Consider the following 19,925-nt stretch of genomic DNA (forward strand, 5'->3'; position numbering starts at 1 on the left):
TGTATGAGTAAGTCCATTTATCCTCCAAGTACTTATAAATAAGATTTTTCAAGGAACGGATATTTCTCTCAGCGAATGCGGACTTTTTCTCGCTCTCTGTGCTATATGTGTTTATGCCTTTCTTTTTACATAATGCTTCGAAGGACCCTTTAAACTCTGTGCCCTTGTCCACCCATACTTTTTCCGGTTGTTTTGTCGTTATCATTAGTTTGAACGCTTCTGCTGTTGTAGTAGCATACTTTGATTTCAAGGGTTGCACTCTGACATAGCGGGACATGCAGTCAACTGCAACAAGCAGATACTTAACATCATGGTTGTACTGGGCAAGTTTATCTACAAAGGCCAGATCTAATGACCAGATTTCGTCGATATCGTAAACTATGACCTTGAGTCGCGGCGTTTTTCGGATCACAGTTCGATATTTCGTGTAAGCAGGTTCAGTATGAAGGAAATTCTTAACTTTCTTTCGCGACAAATTGCTTGCTTTTATCAAGTTGTTCACACTACCAAATAACGCGGGACCTTTGTCACTGTATTTAGTTTTCAACAATTTTTCTTCAATCTTGGTAATTTTCCCATTGTTTTGTTTGCGCCTTTGTCTTTTCTGACGTTGGAGAATCTGAATCGTTATGGGGCGTTCCGTATGAGTCAGAGCCTTCTTCTGGCTCTTTTTCACGTTTTTGGTTTCGGGTTTTTCTATTACCGCTGAGACTTTTTCGTTTGTGCTTTTTACTTCTCTTAAGGTTTGCACTACTTTTTTCCTGCCAAGTGGGCGATGTTGAGCGGGTTCTTGAGGGTCCGGGTTCTCGTTTCTCTTGAGCGTTAAAAGACGCTGACTGAACCGCGTGTTTGGCATTTCGATTTATTACCAGGTTTTCATTCAAGTTGAGAGCAGTTAAAATGTTAATGAACGCCGGATTGTGTAATTTTTTCGTTGGTTGTTGTATGTCGTATAAAAAAATTGTAGCTTTAAGTCCTGTTGGTACTTTATCTACATATATCACCTCATTGTCACGGTTTATGGTTACTCTTTCTGAATTTTCTATCTTTTCAAGTACGGTTTTTGCTCTAACAAATTTTTTGTCTTCTAAAACTTGTAACTGTCCTAAAATGCTTTCGGTCTGTCTATTGTGTTTCTCTTCTAGTATTTCGTCTTTAATACGTTCGACCGGTACTTCTTCATCGTCCGTTAACAGTTTAAGCTGTTCTTGTTGGGGCTCAACATTATCCGTAAATGTTTCCTTCGTTGCAGTAGTCTTACTAGTTTGTGGAGGTAATTGGGGTCTAAGCCGGTTAAGATAGGACAGTTGAGCAATTTTATGTTTAATATTATTATCATGAAGAACACGTGCAGCATGTGGCTGCTCTTTAACATATAAGTGTTTCGGAATTAGAATGAATTCTTCAGCAGTCATCATTAAGTTGTGAGGTACTTGTAACAAAAATAAAGTATTTGTCGAACTAAATGGAAGCCTTCTTTACTTAAAATAATCGCACGTTTTTTGACAGCACTGGTTTTTGGAGTTATTAAATATTTGTATGCTGTCTCGAATCGTTCGATGTTTGCGATTTTAACGGGTACGTTTCCATTGACTACATTGAGCAAACATTCACAAATAAGTGTTATGATCTCACGATTTGAAGTTTTTCTAATTAATCTTCTTAGCTGGACAGGTTTCAGTTGTACCATATGCCGCAGAATAGATAAGTTTTTCTTTTTCATTTGTGATTGGAGTAGTTTCTGCTTCAGATAAGGGTAAATAAAAAACTGTTGGCCCAGGTGGTGTGATATTTGAACAATATCTCAAACAATCTGATGTACGGGGGTCCAAGTCGATTAGAAGATGTCCAAAAGAGTCTCTGGTAGCTAATTCGTAACAGTTTCTCAAAAATTTTGATACATTCAATTGTCTTCCTAATAGATCTAGTTGCTGAACGTCGCGAGGCGATTTGAACAGAATGATGTGTGAAGTGTTCAAATCAATCGTACGCGACCATCGACTTTGTTGAAACAAGTTATGCTTAACATATATTACATCTATCCCTCTATGTCTACCCGTTGTCGCTAACCTAACAAATTCCTTGTCATTATAGATGTCTTCACATGAATCATCGAAAACTAGAAGAACATTTTCTAATTTTCTCAGAGATTCGAATCCGTCGAATTTCATGAACTCCACATTCACTTCGCGAGAAGACACTTTTTCTGAGAATGCAGGTTGCATCTCTTTGTAAAGATATAGAACGGTTCCAAAGTTAGGGTAAAAAGTATTTCCCATCAGAAGTTTCAAAATTAACTCAGTTTTCCCGGATCCTGAAGGTCCCACTATCGCCATAAAAATTCTTGTCGAAGTATCAATCACTTTATTCATATTCTTGGGTTTGGTAGTACGTAACCAACCAAGCCTGATAAAATCGAGAACCAAACTGACGTTTCTTCGCAACTTAATTTAGTGAAAGAAAGTTTGAGAATGCAGAAAGTTAGTAAAATTAGAATTACTACCATTTGCGCAACAAAAACTACTTCAGACCTTGGCAAAGTTACATTGTTACAAAACTTCCATGATTTTTTTTCACTGTTTGTCTCGTTGTAAACAAACTCTGTTACTAATGTTGCGTCAGGTTCATCTACTGCTGTTGTTGCTTCTGACATTTGAGAAACTATTTATTCTACAGACTGTGTTAGACTTTTTCTCTCTGTGAATGAAGCTTGTAAAAAATTAAATTACTTTTGAGAACAGTAAAAAATTTCATAACGTGTGAATTCTCTATCATTTATGTCATGCATTTCTAAAACAAAGTTTGCTGGGATATTTGCAGTTTTTTTGTAGTACATTATTTTCTTCACAGTATCCTCTTTCACAATCGTCTTAATCTCATCTGGCAATTCACTGCTGTTTAGATCCATCTGAACTCCTGGCTGACGTTTGGGTACTAAGACTAGTTCGGGAAGATATACTCCTCGCTTGCTGGCTAACATTTCTGATAAACTTGAATCTCTGGAAGTATACAAATTGATCAATAACTGGAAAAAACCTCTTCAACGTAGACAACTCTTCTTCCGAAATTATTATTTGCTCCTTCCTCTGAACAATTTGGCCACTACAATCAATACGCTCTATTCTCGTTAATGAAATTTTAATATCACCCTCTGGAGTCATCCACGCACAAAGCATTGAATTTGGTGATAGGTATGTCTCCACTTTCGCTGATCTCTCGCTGTTGTTCATTTTTCAACCAATCATAAAAAACCTTGGTTTTCTTCAGGGCACAATGATTCCTGGAGTTGTAATGTGGAATATGTTTATTGCAACTTGGATAATTTTTAAAATATAAGTTTTCAACCCGAGGACAGCCCAAATCATCTAGGTTTTCAATCTTTCGGTCCAAGTACTTGGCCAAAAACTCTGTCTTTTCTTTTCCTTTAGCGTAAAAAACGGCACCGGGATTTCTCAGCACAAAACTCTGAAGTATTTGATTCAAGTTTATATAAAGATAATCACCGTTTTCCCAATGGAGACCGTGTAAATAATTTGTTAACCAGTTGTAAGCTTTTTGTTCAAGCTTTGGTAGTATATTGAAATTCACTGGAGGTAGGAAAATGAGTCGATCGCTGTAGTCTGAACTTGTTATTGCTAATTCTTTAACCACAAAGGCGTTTTTTCTTGTAACGAAAGCCTTCCACGTCAAGCACAACTGATCTCTCGCCTAGCATTCTAGTAAATGATAAATTTCTGGTTTTTTCAACTTAATGAAAAGGCAGAACGCTATTCCACTCAAATGTCCCAATAAGCTGTTGTTACAGTTCCAGGGCAACATGTAACAGTACGTGGGACCCTGTTGTTAAAATTCGTGTATAAATCCGGCCGCATCGTGCAAAATAGCGTGCAATCGTAAAATTTTGGAATTTTTCAAGTATTTGTCCAAGGAAGAGTTATCAATACCAATCAAGCCACCATAAGGTCTCAACTTAATTAAAATGTCGTAGTTAAGGTTATCAGAACTAACAAAAAACAGAGAAAATGCAGCTAGAAAATAGTTGCGTCGGTTAGAATTATCAGGATAAGTTTGTTTCAAAGACGTATAAATTTCGTGAATTATTTTTAAATCAATAGGAGTTACTCTGCTTTTTTGCAATTTCATTTTTTTTTTTCCAACACCTCTCCAACCTGCTGAATTTCAAGCCAGTGGAAATAAGAGTGACCTTGCAAATACCATTTAGTCTCATTAAGATAACGGTGGTAAATAATTAAATAAACCACCGGAAGTTTTTTGTATTTTGATAGCTTGTTGAAACATAGACGGATTTTTCTCTCCAAGTCTTTATCAACCCTTTTTGAGGTAAAATCAAACGAATAGTCGAATACGTTTTCATAATCAGCAAAATTCAAATCGCTCACAGTACCATACTGTTGTTTTGTAGAAATGCACCAAGAGATTTGTTGAAGCTCACTCAAATCAAATTGTTCTTTGAAAATTAACTCGTATTCTTTCTTTGAAATTTCCTTTGCCCTTTCGAGGAAGACGACGTAGCGTTCATTACTAAATTTGAAAAATGAGTTTTTTTCTGCGGTTGAAAACACTCTTAATTGTAAATGTTCATTATCAATATCTTCAGTACACCAAGTTCCCTCTAATTTCATTTTTCTTATTTCAAAATTTGTCAAATTTATCATTTGGTATATTTTGCCCAGAAACGGCCGCCGCCTTTTGAGAGTAATTTCAATTTACTGCCTTTTCACCATAAAATTTAGGTCAAGTTAAGGAATTAGTTTACTGCTGCCAACAGTTAAGCTACGCTGCCAAATTGGCCGGCGCATTTTTATTATATACCATAAAAGTCAATTCCCCGTTCACTAGCAAATTTCAACTAGGTCGAAAGTTCATTTACTCTAAACAAACAAAACAATTAATATGATTCATATAATTAATCAGGACCAATAATTAGGACCCCAAAATTTGGAATTAGAAAGATTTTTGCATCGTGTCCCTTGTTGTTAAGCTAAACTTAGCAAGATCCTAAGTAGGGGGTCTTCTGCTTTTTGGGTGGAAAATTTCTTTCGTTTACAAAATCCTAGGATAGGGGTCCTCCAAAAAATTAAGGACCCCTTTCCTAGGATTTTGCTTTACGTGAGGACCCCCCCTTAGGATCCGGGACACGATACAATACTACTGCCTTCAGCCAATCCACTTAATAATGATTGCTCAAGTCCTCATGTGACAGACGCTTGAGTCCCAGGACCTCCACTAGCTCTTATCTACAGGCCAGATCCTCGAGATCCTGATCTTTCACTCGCTCCAGGTACTGGGCTCCGCTCGCTTCTCCAGGACCTTCTGGCTTCTTCTTGTTGTCAACCACCACTACCGATGACACTACCGAGCTCTGGGGCGTAGAAGACTCCGCCTCGTCTCTCTCCATGAATGTTGAACCCAGTTGTCTATTTCTGCTGCTACTTGAGCTTCCTTTAGAATCGACCTTTCCTTCCAAGCGATCAGCCACGGGCCAAGCCGGGAAGAAGGAGTGTCTCGGGGTGGATCAAATGTGAACTGACCAGTTTCCACCAGATCCAACTCAAGAACGTTTATGTGCTTCTGAAAGAAACCGTTCAGCCTTTCCGTTCCCCTGGGCCTGTAGAAGTGGATGCCGTCCAAGGATGAGTTTTACGGAAGGAAATCCTCCATCATTCTTGCTACGTCAAGCAATCTCACGGGCAGTACACTTCTTTGTTGAATTTGCCTAATGATTTCGTTGATATGGCGTACTCTTTCATTCATGTTCCTCGCGTTCTGGTCGGACATCGTATTGTAGGGGACGGTGCAATTGGTGAGTATTGCTGGATTCAGATAGATTCTCAGCTTCTCAAGAATGCAACTCATTTTGTCTTGCAGCCTCATCATCTTCCTTGACTCACCTCTGGAAACATTCTTGGTCCCCATCATTAGGGTGACCGTGTAAATTTTACCCATATCAAGCATCTCTAGCGACGCTAACATCTGGGGCGTTGCTGCACCAGAGAAACTCAAGATCCCAATCGACATTGCGCCTGGGTTCTTGTCAGGACCCGGACAAGACTGTCCCCAATGATCAAGTGGACTGCACCTTCCGGTATTCTAGGCTGCGTGAAGTATTCCGCCCAAGCTGCATCGTGGTAGGCATCCCTCCTCTCACGTTGCGCCGCCGTCCAATCCTCTCGGTTGTGCCTGTGATAAGCGCCGTCGGTGTTCTTATAATTCGCTATGATGACACTCCTCACTGGATATTCCCTCAGGTGGCCGGCTGCTCCTCACGCGCTGGACTCTTGAGAGCTCTTGACTGCAACCTCTCCTGCAACTCCTTGAGGCGTGATGTCCCCGTTCCAGTTTGACTGCCACTGGTCGAACTGGGCGTCAATCCTGGCAGTGAAATGTCCATTAATGGTCTGTTTCGACCTGCCTCCAGATTTCTCATTGAAGGGACGGGTTGGGGTGGTGTCCATGTTTCCAGGCCTTCATTCATGTGTTCCTTGGCCACGCGGTCCAGATTGAGGCGTATTTCGCTCGTATCTAACCTGAACCTCCCCCTTACTGCCTTTAACATTTTATCCAAACGATTTCAAGATAAGACAATTCAATTAGATTTTTGAAAACATGAAGATTTATCTTCTGTTTTAGCACCATAACGTTCGAATTAAAAATTGTGTTATAATTGTCATGCCAATCATTCTAAAACCTATTTTCCTGACGCGTACCCCTAACTCGAGACCCTCGTGTCCTCCTGAAGCTCAGGTGATGCTCAAGTAGTATTTCTTGTGTAAATGTATCATTATTTCCGTTTCTGCAAAGATCACGTGCAGGATGGCGTATAATTCCCTGGGGCTCAATTTACCCCTGTTCGGATTATAGACTGGCACTGAAACCTCTCCTATACTTCTTTCGACCAGGAAATTCCTCAATCGGGTCAATGCTAACATCACATGCTGAGGATCTGTCACGTTTCACTCTTGTAGCGCTTCTTTTCGACGGCGTTCGCGTGTTTAAGATTTTCAGAAACCTGGCAAAATGGGTGTTGTATCTAACTTCCAATGTTTTTAAAGTGGCTTTTAAGCCGTAGCGATCCTTTTTTCCGTGTCTAGTTGAGCCATGAGTTGGCTCCGACTGATTGGGTTGGAAAATGACGAGAAATACCGTATCTGGCCATGGAGGTCTATCCTTTGTGCTCTCAAATGTGACGAGTATTATGTTTTGTTCTATAACACTTTTGGTTGCTTAAGACATCAAAACCACAATATAGAACCCACCAAACACGTTGACGGGCTTTCTGTCTGATCAAGAGCACCAGTAGAAGTGTTCAAAAGGAGCTTGGCCACCTCCTTATTGTAACGTACTAGATTTTAAGAAAAACATTTAGAGAGTTTTTCTTCGGTGCGTTTATTTAGTATGATGATTAGTTAAACGTTTTGAGAGAGCTAATACAAATACCAAAAACACCAGAAAAAAAACCAACAAAGGAAAATTACCAGGAACATTTCAAAAACCCATGAAAAGACGCTGTTGTTGAATCACATGGATTAAACCGTACTATTCAGATTAAACATTCTGAAATCCAAACAAATCCTACTGTCTCAATCGAATTATCTCTTATTGTCTCAACCGAGTCGTGGGACGTTGTCAAAAATTTTAGATAGTCTGGAAAAATTAATCAAATATTGGGAGCAATGACTGGATAACAGGAAAAACTGACTATCCCAATGAAACAGCAATAACAGAGGGTCCAGTAACATAAGAGCACATCTCAGAAAGAGGGTATCGTTGAAAGTATAGCTAATGTTTGTTATCATAGTGAACTAAAATTAGTCAGTAACACCACTCATCATCTTTGAAACAAGTTTTTGCTAATACAGAACTCGGCGAAAAGTTCTATGGGTCTTTACTGAGACGGTTTTTTTTATCTCTTTCAAGGTATAATTTTTTAAACAGATATTCGAAACAAATTCTAGTGGGATTTTAAGAGATGTAAGACCTCAAGAGTTTTCAGATTTCAACTTGACTGAAATACTGTTTTACGATACTATCAGATTAATATCTACTATGACAAAAAAGTATAGTTTTAAACGCATATGACGTTTCAAGAAATAGGTGACATCAGATATTGAAATAGCAAACCAAACTTTGTACATTAAAATTAGTAATTAAAATTAGTTTTTGGGTTCTGAAAAGTTTTCCTGAAAATTGGGATTTTAATTAATTTATTTATGTAATTAAATTATTATTTTTAATTGGAAGTTTTATTTAAAATTTGGCAAACGCCTTGAGAAGGTTAATTCACTATCCCAACGAAATTTTTTGAACCTTGGTAAGGCTAGTAAAACTCTTGGAAAGATTTATTTACAATTAAAACCAGTTATTTTCTAGAGTCTTGGTAAGGTTAGCTAAACACTTGGAAAGGTTAAGTCACTATCCCAACCCATTTTACTAGAGTTTTTGGAAGTTTAGCAAAAATTGTGGGAAGGTTAGCAAAAAAAATTGAAAGGTTGTTTCGCTATTCCAACGAGCTGTTTCTAAGTCTTGGTAAGGTTAGTTAGGATGTTTGAAAGGTTAGAATTTTTATCCAAACGAATGTATTCTAGAGTCTTGGGAAATTTAGTGTACGTCTTAGCAAGGTTAGCAAAAGTCTTGGGAAGGTTAGCAAAAGTCCTGGGAAGGTTAATTTGCTATTCCAACGAATTGTATCCAAGTCGTGGGAAGGTTTGCTAAGATCTTTGAATGAAAGGTTAATCTACTATCCCAACGAGTGCTTTCTAGAGTCTTGTGAAAGGCAGCGAACGTCTCGGCAAGATTTGCAAAAATCATGGGAAGGTTAGTTTACTATCGTAACCTGTTGTTTGTAGAGTCTTGGGAAGGTTAGAAAAAGTCTTGGGAAGGTTAACTTACAATCCCAACAAGTTTTTCCCAAGTCTTTGAATGGTTAACCAAAGTCTTGGGTTGGTTATTTCACTTTTCCAAATAGTCTCCTCGGATGTTGTTTAACTATTCCAACTGGTCTTCTCCAAGTCTTGGAAAGTTTAACTAGAGTCATGGAAATGTTAAATTACTAGCCTATAAGTGCTCATTTCAAATGAAATAACAAATTACAGACAAAGAGTTCTTGATTACTAAAAGACGGTAGCATAGACTCATACAAAAGCAAGCTCACTCGGAGCATAGACACTAAAAAGGCGGGAAAAGAGGGCAATGAGTTTTACCACGTGATTTTTACCGATACTATTTTTGGATAAATTAAGGTTTTATCCGGAGGAAAACAGAAGATTATCTCGATCAATTCAGGTCCGTCAAATACAAGAACAGCCTCGGTGTTTGCGTGTCAAAAACTTTTCATTTGACCGACTAATCTTTGAGGCTGAGGTTTGGTGTTTCGAACTTCCTTGGTTTGAAGTATTGAAATACGCCCAGAACCGATTGTTTCTATTATTGTGTTTGTGTATATCGGTAATCGTTTATATACAGTAGTTTGTAAAATTGGTCAAAAAAGCTGTGCTCTTAAAATAGGATTAGAAAAACCACATTTCACAACAGGTATTTTGACAAATTTTGAATAGAAAACCAACCAAAGTGAATTTTTTAAAAGAATTAGATGAGACCAAAAACTCAAAAAATAGCGGCACAATTATTGTAAACAATTTCTTTTAACCCGTATTTAACCGTAAATAACAACACAATTTATTGAATCAAGTTACTACTTGACCTGGGTTCAATTGAGAACTTATCTATTTGAACTTTTCAGTGAGACGAATAAAAAACAACAAAGCAGTGAGCACTCATCTGCTTAATAAAGATCATAAATATTCATATTCTTGATACGGCGGGAATTCGTGCGTAAAGAAAATGTAGAAAAGTAAAATGTCTATAGTTGAACAGAACAAACTTATCCAGAAACCTCTACAAAATTGATCTATCCTCCAATAGAAACAATAACAAATGAAATTGAGAAAACAGTCGCTAAATCTAACGATAAAAAAAAATCTCATCACCATGGTAAGAACAGAAAGAAGGAAAGATGAGGCAACAGACAAGAAACCGGAACAAGAGAAGCTTGGAAAAGATACAGCAGAATAGAGGCAGAACCGCATGACAACAATCCATTTAAACTAGAGACACCGGAACAGAGCATAAATGGGGAAAGCAAAAAAGTCCAATCCACTCCCATGTCAAAGATAGGGAACACGACTAACAAAGCGGTTTGGGTTTTTTTAACGAACAGGCAACGATATCGATGGAGGATTCCTGAGACCACAAAAGGTGATTCGAAAACAAAAAAGACATCCATCGCAGAAAAATGGAAGGCCGCATTGATGAACATGGTGGGATTGAAACCAAAAGAAAAAGAAGGATAGGTAGAAAGGAAGAGTTTTTGCTAGTGGCAGCGATAACAACTGAAATCAAGAGCATAGAGAAAACACCAGCTATAGATGTAGCGACTGAAACAACAAGATACACAGTGACTACAGGAATCAATTCCATCGAGGAAGGAGAACCAATGGCAGATATGTTGAAAAGACTAGATCAGATCCAGATAAAACTAGATAGTGGCACAGAAGACAGGGAACAACTAACGAAAGAAGTCAGGCAGAAAACAAACGCGAGTATTTAAATGTACAAGCAGGTTTCATGCGCAAGAGGAGCAAATATGTGTGAAAAACGCAGATATCGATACCGCAAATTTCACTGTATAGGATAACTGAACTTTAGATTCAAAGGTTGAGCAACTGAGTTAGATCACAAGAGTACGTAACCACCACTGGCAGGTACTTATTAAACTGCACCAAGGACTTGGCCAGTACCGATGGCGCCAAAGCAAACACAATATATATAGACTGAATAAACTGGTAATATATATATAACATTCCCTCAAGAATCAATTTTGCAAACAAGGTATCCGGATCTAGTGAAAGGAGCAATCATGAGAAATCTTGGAAAATTTTCAGAAAACCGAATAACTTCAAAGATGACCCCGATGGATGAATAGACATCTGGATAGAAGTCATGAAACTACAAGTAGGGCACGATAAACTAAACGGCAGACAGACCTGCACGGCATTCCTTAAAAAAGTAGAAGGAACAATCCTAAAAAGCGGCGTGGATGTCAAAAATGAAGAAGAAAATAGGTTGTCAGCAAACATCTTTGTAACTCTGAATTTCTTTACTCAGGCCTGAACTGACATCAAGTCAGAACGAGATCTGAAAAGAGGAGGCGATAGGAAGTCGAATGAATCAATCGACAGTTTTTTGAACGATCTAGATTCTGCGCTGGAGGAAAGATCCTGAGGAATCAACCAATTGCTGAAACTTCAGCATCACCTCGAAATTCACAGATGAAGCGAGGAGCCAAGTTTTTAGAACAAAGTAGGCAACCTATTACACCTTGTAATAAGCCAAAGCACTAACTCCTGAAGAAGACACAATTTCAGGCCATTCACATTTCTAAATAAAAGTTTTGGAATTTGAATTTGAATTTACGAGTTACATTAAAACGTAAATTCATTACTACTATCAATGCCTGGAGGGTGATCCGGAAAAAATTCATCTCACCGATAGGGTCACCTTGAGAGCTTGGAGTGCACAATCATTGATTCCTATAGTGGGCATCAGTTAAAGAGTAGTTTGTATGAATATTCATTGTCGAAAAGATACCTATTGGAAAAAAATGTAAAAAGTTTCAATTCTTTCCTAACAAACATCAAAATGTTTGAGAAAGTCAGTCGTTTGAAAAACAAACACGTAAACTAAAGTTGACTTAGGCCAGTGTAAGAATTCCATGACATATGTTTTATATCCTACACTTGTAATTAGGTTTTCTATCTTTCTTGTTTTTACTTCTGTTCTTCTAAATAAATCTTCTGTTTTGGCATTACTAGTCCAATATTTTTTCGTCTTCTCCTTCTGGAGAACCCCAGAGCCGCTTCAGAATTAATGTCATACTCTCGCCTTGATTCAAGTTGTTTGCTTTGACCGGTGTTGTTATTTTCTCATAATCAGGCGCTGAAAAATTTTCCGATGTTGACCCTGTTTTAACCGTGAATTATTGTTTTTTTGTACTAGATGTTTCTCATCATCCATAGCCTGTTTCGAACTAAGTGAAAAAAAACTATGTGCTCTTCACTCGTCGAATTTGAATATTTTCCACCTGAAAAATTTGATTTGTTGTTTTTACACCCAAACCATTCGAGCTTTGTTTAAGGAGGCGGTCTAATGTTGGAAGCCGCTCTTTGATAAGTTGGGTTTTTATTAGTCGGTTTTCAAATATTTGCCAGCCAATGATTCCGGTTGTAGATTTCATTTTTCCTCAAAGTATATAATTTTCACTATCAGCGCTGGATGTTACTCAAGATTTTTTCAGGGTCCAAATTGATGACAAGCTTTAAATTTACGTTGACTTGTTTTTCATTGAAAAAGCTGTGCAAAAGAGTCGCATGTCTGATCTGACAACGGTGCCTGGATTACTAACAATGGCACAATTTCAAGAATAAGGTTGTCCATTGAGAAATATGTTTCTTGAACAGACACGCGTTGCCCCAATTCGTCGAATTGCCCCAATTCGTCCCAATTTGTCCCAACAGCTATGTCCATGACTAATTTGCATGACAGAATATGCCTAACATTGGCATCAAAAACCTTTTCCAACAACAAGAAAAAATCGGATAATTGGCTGTTCAAGCCCGTGATAAAAGTTTGTTAGGATATCGGTTTTTCGATTTGCAAAAAAAAATTCACGCATAAAGAATAAGAAAGCACGTCAAATTGTTTAAAAAAAAGCGACTGTTCAGCGCATTGCATTTTTTCGTTCAGCAGTTCCTTGCGGTGTGAGCAATTTCCTGCACAAATATCTTCAGAATTATAGCCGGTTGCCTTATCAGGACTTACATTCCGGTTATCTATTTAAAAAGTTGGTCATAACATTTTTGATAGAAGTTGAATTTGGTCAGCCTAGTATTGCATTTTCTTTTTCTTGAAATGCAACTATTGTGATTGAACTTGTTGGCTGATGATAGCCAATCAGAATAAAGTGACAATTTGATATACGCTGCTTACATTTTTGAGCAGACACTACATCAGGCGAACTGGTCAAAACTATAGAGATTTTTTGCATAGTTTGAAATTAAACTCAATCACCATCACCTGTTGAGTCATGTCCGGGCTTAACAAAATAAGACACAAGGGCAAAATTTTTTTGACGACCCTCATATTCGTTCGAAAAGGCACGCTAATTCTGCTTTGCTGTCAATCGGCTAAATTTTAAATTCGTTAACTACTATTTGCTTTTGTTACTCGTATACGACCAGTCATACATTTGAACTAGATTACCTATCAAAAGAACCGCTCAAAAGACCCCTACCTCTATTTTCTCCAGGTCAGATCACTATGGGGGAAAACTTTCTTTGCTTGAAAGGAAGGGGCGGATCTAGCATTTTCTAGGATTTCGGGGAGAAGGGGCGATTTTCAAAAAAACTTTAGAAAATTTGTCGGTCTTTTTTTCGTTGGACCTTATTGGTTCTCCGAGTGCTACCAAAACACCATAGAGACCGTTTTTTTTGACAAAAAGGGGCGCAATAAAACAGTTGCCGAAATACAGCTGTGCGGAATAAGATGCTGTTCATCGATGCCGAAAACTATTTTGAATACTATTTTTATTAATCCCGAATCACTGACAAGTAAATCAATTCAAATCGACGGAAGTTGAAAAGTCAAAAATGGTCATTTAGTTTAAGCCGATTGTAAAACAAACAAAGGTTCTCCAATCGCGTCGTCAAAAATAGATCTAATTTTATAGTGGTTGGCTATTATAAGGACAAATTCTGTCATTTCTCGTGGGTATATTATGAATGTGGGAAACGAAAAATGGGGACGGAAAAAAATTGTGACAACCATACATTTGTGATGCAAAACTTAATTACTAAAACGACTAAAACTTAAGAAGCAGACATCCACGACAAAAAGCTTGACTTCAAAACCAGTAACATTAACATATGTTCGCATGTTCTTTTATACATCTTGCTGCATCCAATGAATGGCCAAGATGACATACGGAATTGTCGGATCGGAACTACTAATTACCCCTGTTGTTCTTCATACGTGAGGAAGGCTGTTGAAGTTTTGCAGTCAGTACGTGTTTGCGGGTGGCATTTTATGATTCTTGTCGAGTTTTTAAAGTTCAGGATTTTCAGGGATAGCGCGTACGCAGTCCCCACACTAATAAATTGCGCGTCCGAGTTTCTCACTTGGAGAAATCGCAAGGGTCAACCTCCGCGCAGTGCAATGCATAGGCCTCGCCCTGGACCACCTCTCTGCTTGATCGGAGGACGGTCGGCGCCAGGTAAGTATGAAATACAATAGCTGATATTTCCAATACGGTATAAAAATTGTAACATTGCGTACTTGGGTATGACTTCACACATTGACGCAATTCGTAGCTCTTGTGACTTATTCTTCGCTCTGTAAGACATCCTTTCATGAACGCTGGCAGAACTTCGATGACACTCCCGAGAAATTTTGCCTTCTCTGTTTTTGCAAGTTATAAGCACACGTCAATCCAATTGGAGCTTGTCTGACTATGTTAAGACCATATTTGGTCATATTACCAAATATGGTAACGTGAACTAAGCCACATGTGCCTGTTTGTTGCGTCGACAATTGAACCAATGGTATGCGCAGGATTCGCAGCGAATGAGTTGAATTCAGACAAGCTCAATTCTGAAATCTGTTAAGAGGATTTCGATAAGCATCGTGCATGGTGGCGCATCTTACGCTGGATGGACCGAACTTTGGAAGTTTATTGTCCGTTATTTTTAGCCAATCAGAATTGAGTATTCAAAAACCTCTAAGAATTCGCTCAAATCTCAAAGTATGTAAATGAATTCATGGCTCTTTTTCCTTTTCCCCCCCACCTGCAAATTTTTTTATTTGAAGTTACATTTCACTTTGTCAGATTGTCATGAAAATTGACATGCAGACTAATTAGGCCATGAGAAACATTTGTGGTCTTCATAATCAACCTTTTAAAACCACTCGATAGACCATTAAATTCATGTTTGAGTGGGGTGGGGGGGGGAGAGGGAAAAGAGCTAAATTCATTTAACACAGGGGTGGGGGGAGTTGGTTGGTCGGACGCCCTCTTCCCTTAGGGATTCGACCCCCCTGCCGACCCAAAGTGTCCCTCTTTGTACTATCTGGAGATATCCTTTTTGGTGATGTACCCTAAATTTTTCTAAAGGGGAGCGCGCGCCGAAAAAGTGCCATTGTTTGGTCAAAACTTTCCAAAAAGAGCCGAAAAATGCCTTTTTTGCCTCTTTTTTTTAAATTTTGCCTGCGGCGAAGAAAATTTTACCAAATGCAGGGTCTTTTAATGATTTGGGAGAGCTCTCGGAAATCAATTTGGTGTCGTCGACCTAAAAAAAAAGGTCCACAAAATTTTCAAAAACTTTTTGAAAATCCCCCCTCAAGAAAATCCTACATCCGACCCTGAATTAACTTTAGACTGACCAATTAAAAAATTGTTATTTGCAGATACATTGGTTTTCAAGCATTACCAGATCAAAAAACATTGGACAAAAACTCAATTTTTCAAACCACTGATAAAAAAATTTGAAAACAAAACACCAAATTTTTTTAATAAGGTAAGACTGTGGATGCTTCTTATCCTTTTCTGCAAATTTTTCTCTTCGTTGCACTGCAAAAAAAAAACAATCGTTTGGAAGATTCTGATTGGTAACTCAATCATGAGAAGATTATAGTTCAGTTGCTGGCCTGAAACATATCAGCTCATCTAAGATCAGCAAGAAACTTAAAACTTTGTAGATCAATATTTCCACTGACAGAAACATCGAAAAATGTAGAAATCTTTCTTTACAATACTTCGTAGCTTTGTTGTTTCTTAATTTTGGTCAGTAAATTGTAAGGGTCATAAATTTGGTTTCCATGATTTTTGATGGAGCACTGAACTCCTGTTTCGAATAAGTATGAAGCATGACTTGATAATTACTACCAAAAAGTGTGTCATACCGTTTTGTATGATCTTTACTGAATCCGTTCGGATTGGCGACTAAGGTGATAACTCAATAAGAAATAGAAGTTAAATCAAACATAATCTCTTTCCTCAGTTCTGCACATGTTGCGATTTTAGCAATACGGACTGGCCGTAGTTCTCAAGGGCAGTTGACCTGTGGTATAAATTATAATAAAACTTATAAATATGTAAATATGTACATCACTATCATGATGCCAATCCGGTTGGACGACATTCCCCCTTCTGAACGAAAATAAATGGTTCGAGTTTTTAGTTCACGTATGACTGACTGAGTTTGAATAAGAGTTCTTAAGTCCCTTTGGGAATTTTGATTATTCAATTCTCTTTTGCGGGTTCTTGCACTTCCTTGGTTGGTTATTCCGTTGCATTATCGCATTTCTTGGTTCCAATGATAACTTCGTCGTTCACTTCCTGATCTACTCGTTTTCTTGCTCCTCGGTTGTGTTGGCTTTTTCGTCGGTCCCCGGTGTACTGGGTTTTCCGCAACACCAGCGATCTTCTTGTCCATCGTTATTGTTTCGTTGGTCGGACTGTCGGTCAGTGATACGAAGTCTGCTATCTTGACCGCGTCTTGTGCCCCTCTCGAAGCACTTGGTTTGATTGTTTCAAAAAAGCGGATACAGGCAAGGAATTCTGGAGAATTTCCTTTAAAACACATTTCGTGGATAAAACTGGACAAGCTGCTGGGTTGATAACTTTTTGGACGACCTGTTTTCCCGGCGATTCGACAGTAATTTTTTTTGTTCAACACTGTTTATGGGAATGGGATTTCCGAGAGCACTGGCCAAAGTTGCCTGTCGGGTCCGATAGGATTTTCTTGCAATCTATTGTTCTGATTTCAAATAGAAACAGAAACATGAATTATTTTATTGCGTTCACAAAATGTGACGCCGCCGCCACCACCAAAAGAAATATGTTTTTATTCCCTTGCAAAAGGAAGGGAAATGCTATTGGAATAATTCGTATAACGTTTTAAGCATTGAGAATTGAAACGACTATTCTCATTCAAAGCGAATATTAACGATTCCTCTCGTAAAATACGAGCATACGAAACCTTCTTCTCGTAAAATACGAATGTACGAATAGAGAATACGAAGTTAAGAAGTAACTTCTCATTTGATACGAAAAGTGGCGTGATTTCCCCATCTGAGTATAAATAGAAGCTCAAAACTACGGGAATTCATTCCCAACAATATCTCTTCTAACACCACAACCTCCCTCTCTAATATCCCAACAATAATAATAAGTTCCTCCCATCTGCACCCCAGCTGGTCAAGGCCAGGGGCAATGGTTCTGACTTTATCAAATCATTAGAACTGATTCGAACGAAATGAAAGTCACCACCGGGAACCCGTTCTACCTTTCCGAGGTAGCAGTGGTGGTCATGACGCTACAATCTGCACAATTTTGCTTCTTGATTGTACGCACCGGGGCAACGCCAACATGACTTGGCGGCTCGGGCATTGGCCTTGCTTTCACCCAGGAGTATCGGTGCTTCACATAACAGTGATTGATCATTGACTTTCTAACAGAGCACCGGTAGGAGCAGAGCGGACACTTTAGCACCTCATCACCTGTGCTAGTGTCTTGGTTTGATGCGAAGGATTGCCGACTCAGTTGCGGTGCTGAGACGGTCGATTCTGATGCGCTGATCAGTTTCACATGCGGGTGACAGTTTTGCATGTGCTTTGTCCAACCGCTGACATAGACATAAGTCTTGTTACAGTCGGACAGAGGGCAGTCGAATTTACCCTTTTTGGACCCCCCGTCGCTGGGCTGCTGGGGGATCTCTGCAGTTCTTTCAATTCCTTTAATAGTTTCAGATCTTTCAGTTCCTTTAGTTACAGTTCTTTCATTTCCTTTAGTTACAGTTCTTTCATTTCCTTTAGTTTCATTGTCACTACTAGCGGAGGTCTGGACCGAGGGTGAATGATTGTCTCTGAGATGCCTATACATCTCTTTTTTGCTATGAAACATTCTACCACAGTTTTCATTAGCACATTGAACTGTTTGCGTCCTCTTGCCGATAGCATTTGCTTTAAAATCCCCGCCGTCTGTGAACTTAAGTTTGGCAATCGGATTATGCAACCAGTTATCCTGGTCGCACTTGGTCTTGAGCCCATGGTTGTCAAGGTCAACCCTGAGCTGCCTGACCCAATCCTTTTGCCAAACTTTAGCACCTTCAAGCAGTTCATTCAAGCTATCGACCCCGATGTTTTTAAAGGAAGCATACAGTTGTACCCTTCTCCTGCATAGTTGGTGAGCGACTGGCGTTGTTTTTACTTTTTCATTCAGTTCCTTTAGTTTCATTTCATTTCTGGTTTCTAGCCTGAGACACATTCTTTTAGCGCGGTGTATAACCGCTTCTAATCTACCAAGATCTACGCATCTGATGACAAGGGTCTCTAAGCCGTATAGAAGGACAGGCTTTAGGAATGTCTCAATGAGGAGACCCTTGTTCCTTAGTGTCAGCCTTTTAGACACCAAGGCCGGTCTAAGACGTAACATTGCTATTCTTGTCTTAGAGATGCGAGCGCTTATAGCCTTTTCAGATGCTGCCGAGGTACTCAAAGTGATTGACCTGTTCAACCTGTTCACTGAGTACATTGATAGGGACATTAGTATTGTTTTTGGTGTTGATTACAATACTTTTAGTTTTCTCGACAGAGATTTCTAATTGAGCCAATCCAAAAGTTTTTGCCATCTCATTCAGCGACTTGGTAGCATTTGCCTGATTGTCAGAGATCAAAGCCAGATCATCAGCGTATGCAAAGTTTCTTTTCTCCCCACTGGTCTTACTTAGGAGGAAGTCAAAAAGGATGATAAACAACAGTGGACCTAAAACGCACCCTTGCCTCACCCCTCGGTTAACTACAAAGGTGTTATCCTTATCAAGCTTGCCGATGGGTTTGGTGTGGAGCGCTTCAATCAAACTGATGATATCTCCTGGGATTCCAAAATCCCTTAGGGCAATAAACAGCACTTCCCTATCAATTGAATCAAAAGCCTTCTTCAGGTCGATGAAAGTCATACAAAGAGGTTGCTGGTTCTCAATCCTTCTTTGCAGCAAACATCTAATTGCCAAGATAGCTTGGCCCGTTGACCTGTGACTTCGGAACCCAAATTGATAAGGAGAGATCTTGGGCAGCTGTTTATTCACCCTATTTGCAATCACCTTTGCGAACACTTTGCCAACTTGGTCGAGAAGAAAATGCTGCGGTAATTGTTCGGTTCTGCTCTACTTCCTTTCTTGAACAGATTGAGTACTACTGCGTCCCTCCAACTTTGGGGAACTTTCCCCGGATCAAGCCAGATATCAGTGAAAATTCTTGTGAGAGGCTTGAGAATATTCTTCTCGAGCAACTTAAGAAGGTCACTGGTGATCTGACTCTCACCGGGAGCCTTGCCCGTGTTAATTTCTCTCAAGGCTTGTAGTACCTCTGCTCCTTTAGGAGGTCCACTATCCGCAACTGGAAGTGACCTTTCAACAAATTTTTTACTCGCCGGTCTGTTCGTGAACAGATTCTCATAATGCCTTTGAAACTTCACATTACTGACTTCACCTTTGCTCCTTCTCTCCAACCAACTCAAGCGAACACTCCTAAGAGTCTCTTTCAACACCTTAAACGCTTCACGCGTTTGTCCGAGGACGTGCTTGTCTTGAAATCCTTCCAGGCCACTCTCTAACATCTCATTTTGAGCAAACTTTCTCAGCTTGTTGCACTTCAAGTTTAGCCTTTTCCTTGCAGCAACCAATTCGTCAGTTCTGTTGTTTAGAACTTGACTGTGTACACTTCTCCATTCTTTAAAAACCAAACGTTGTTCGGTAGTTAAATACTCAAAGAATGTACCTTCTTTTTCCTCAGGT

The 19,925-nt window shown here is 39.0% G+C and overlaps 1 non-coding gene across 1 annotated transcript; it reads right to left on the reverse strand.

The window, feature by feature from the left end:
- Positions 1-14,194: 14,194 nt before the first annotated feature.
- Positions 14,195-14,355, reverse strand: LOC134847035 (U1 spliceosomal RNA). The gene has a single exon (XR_010162850.1). It is a non-coding gene; the product is annotated as a U1 spliceosomal RNA (small nuclear RNA).
- Positions 14,356-19,925: the final 5,570 nt, after the last annotated feature.

This window comes from Symsagittifera roscoffensis, chromosome 5 (genome assembly GCF_963678635.1).
Source record: "Symsagittifera roscoffensis chromosome 5, txSymRosc1.1, whole genome shotgun sequence".
NCBI lineage: Eukaryota > Metazoa > Xenacoelomorpha > Acoela > Convolutidae > Symsagittifera > Symsagittifera roscoffensis.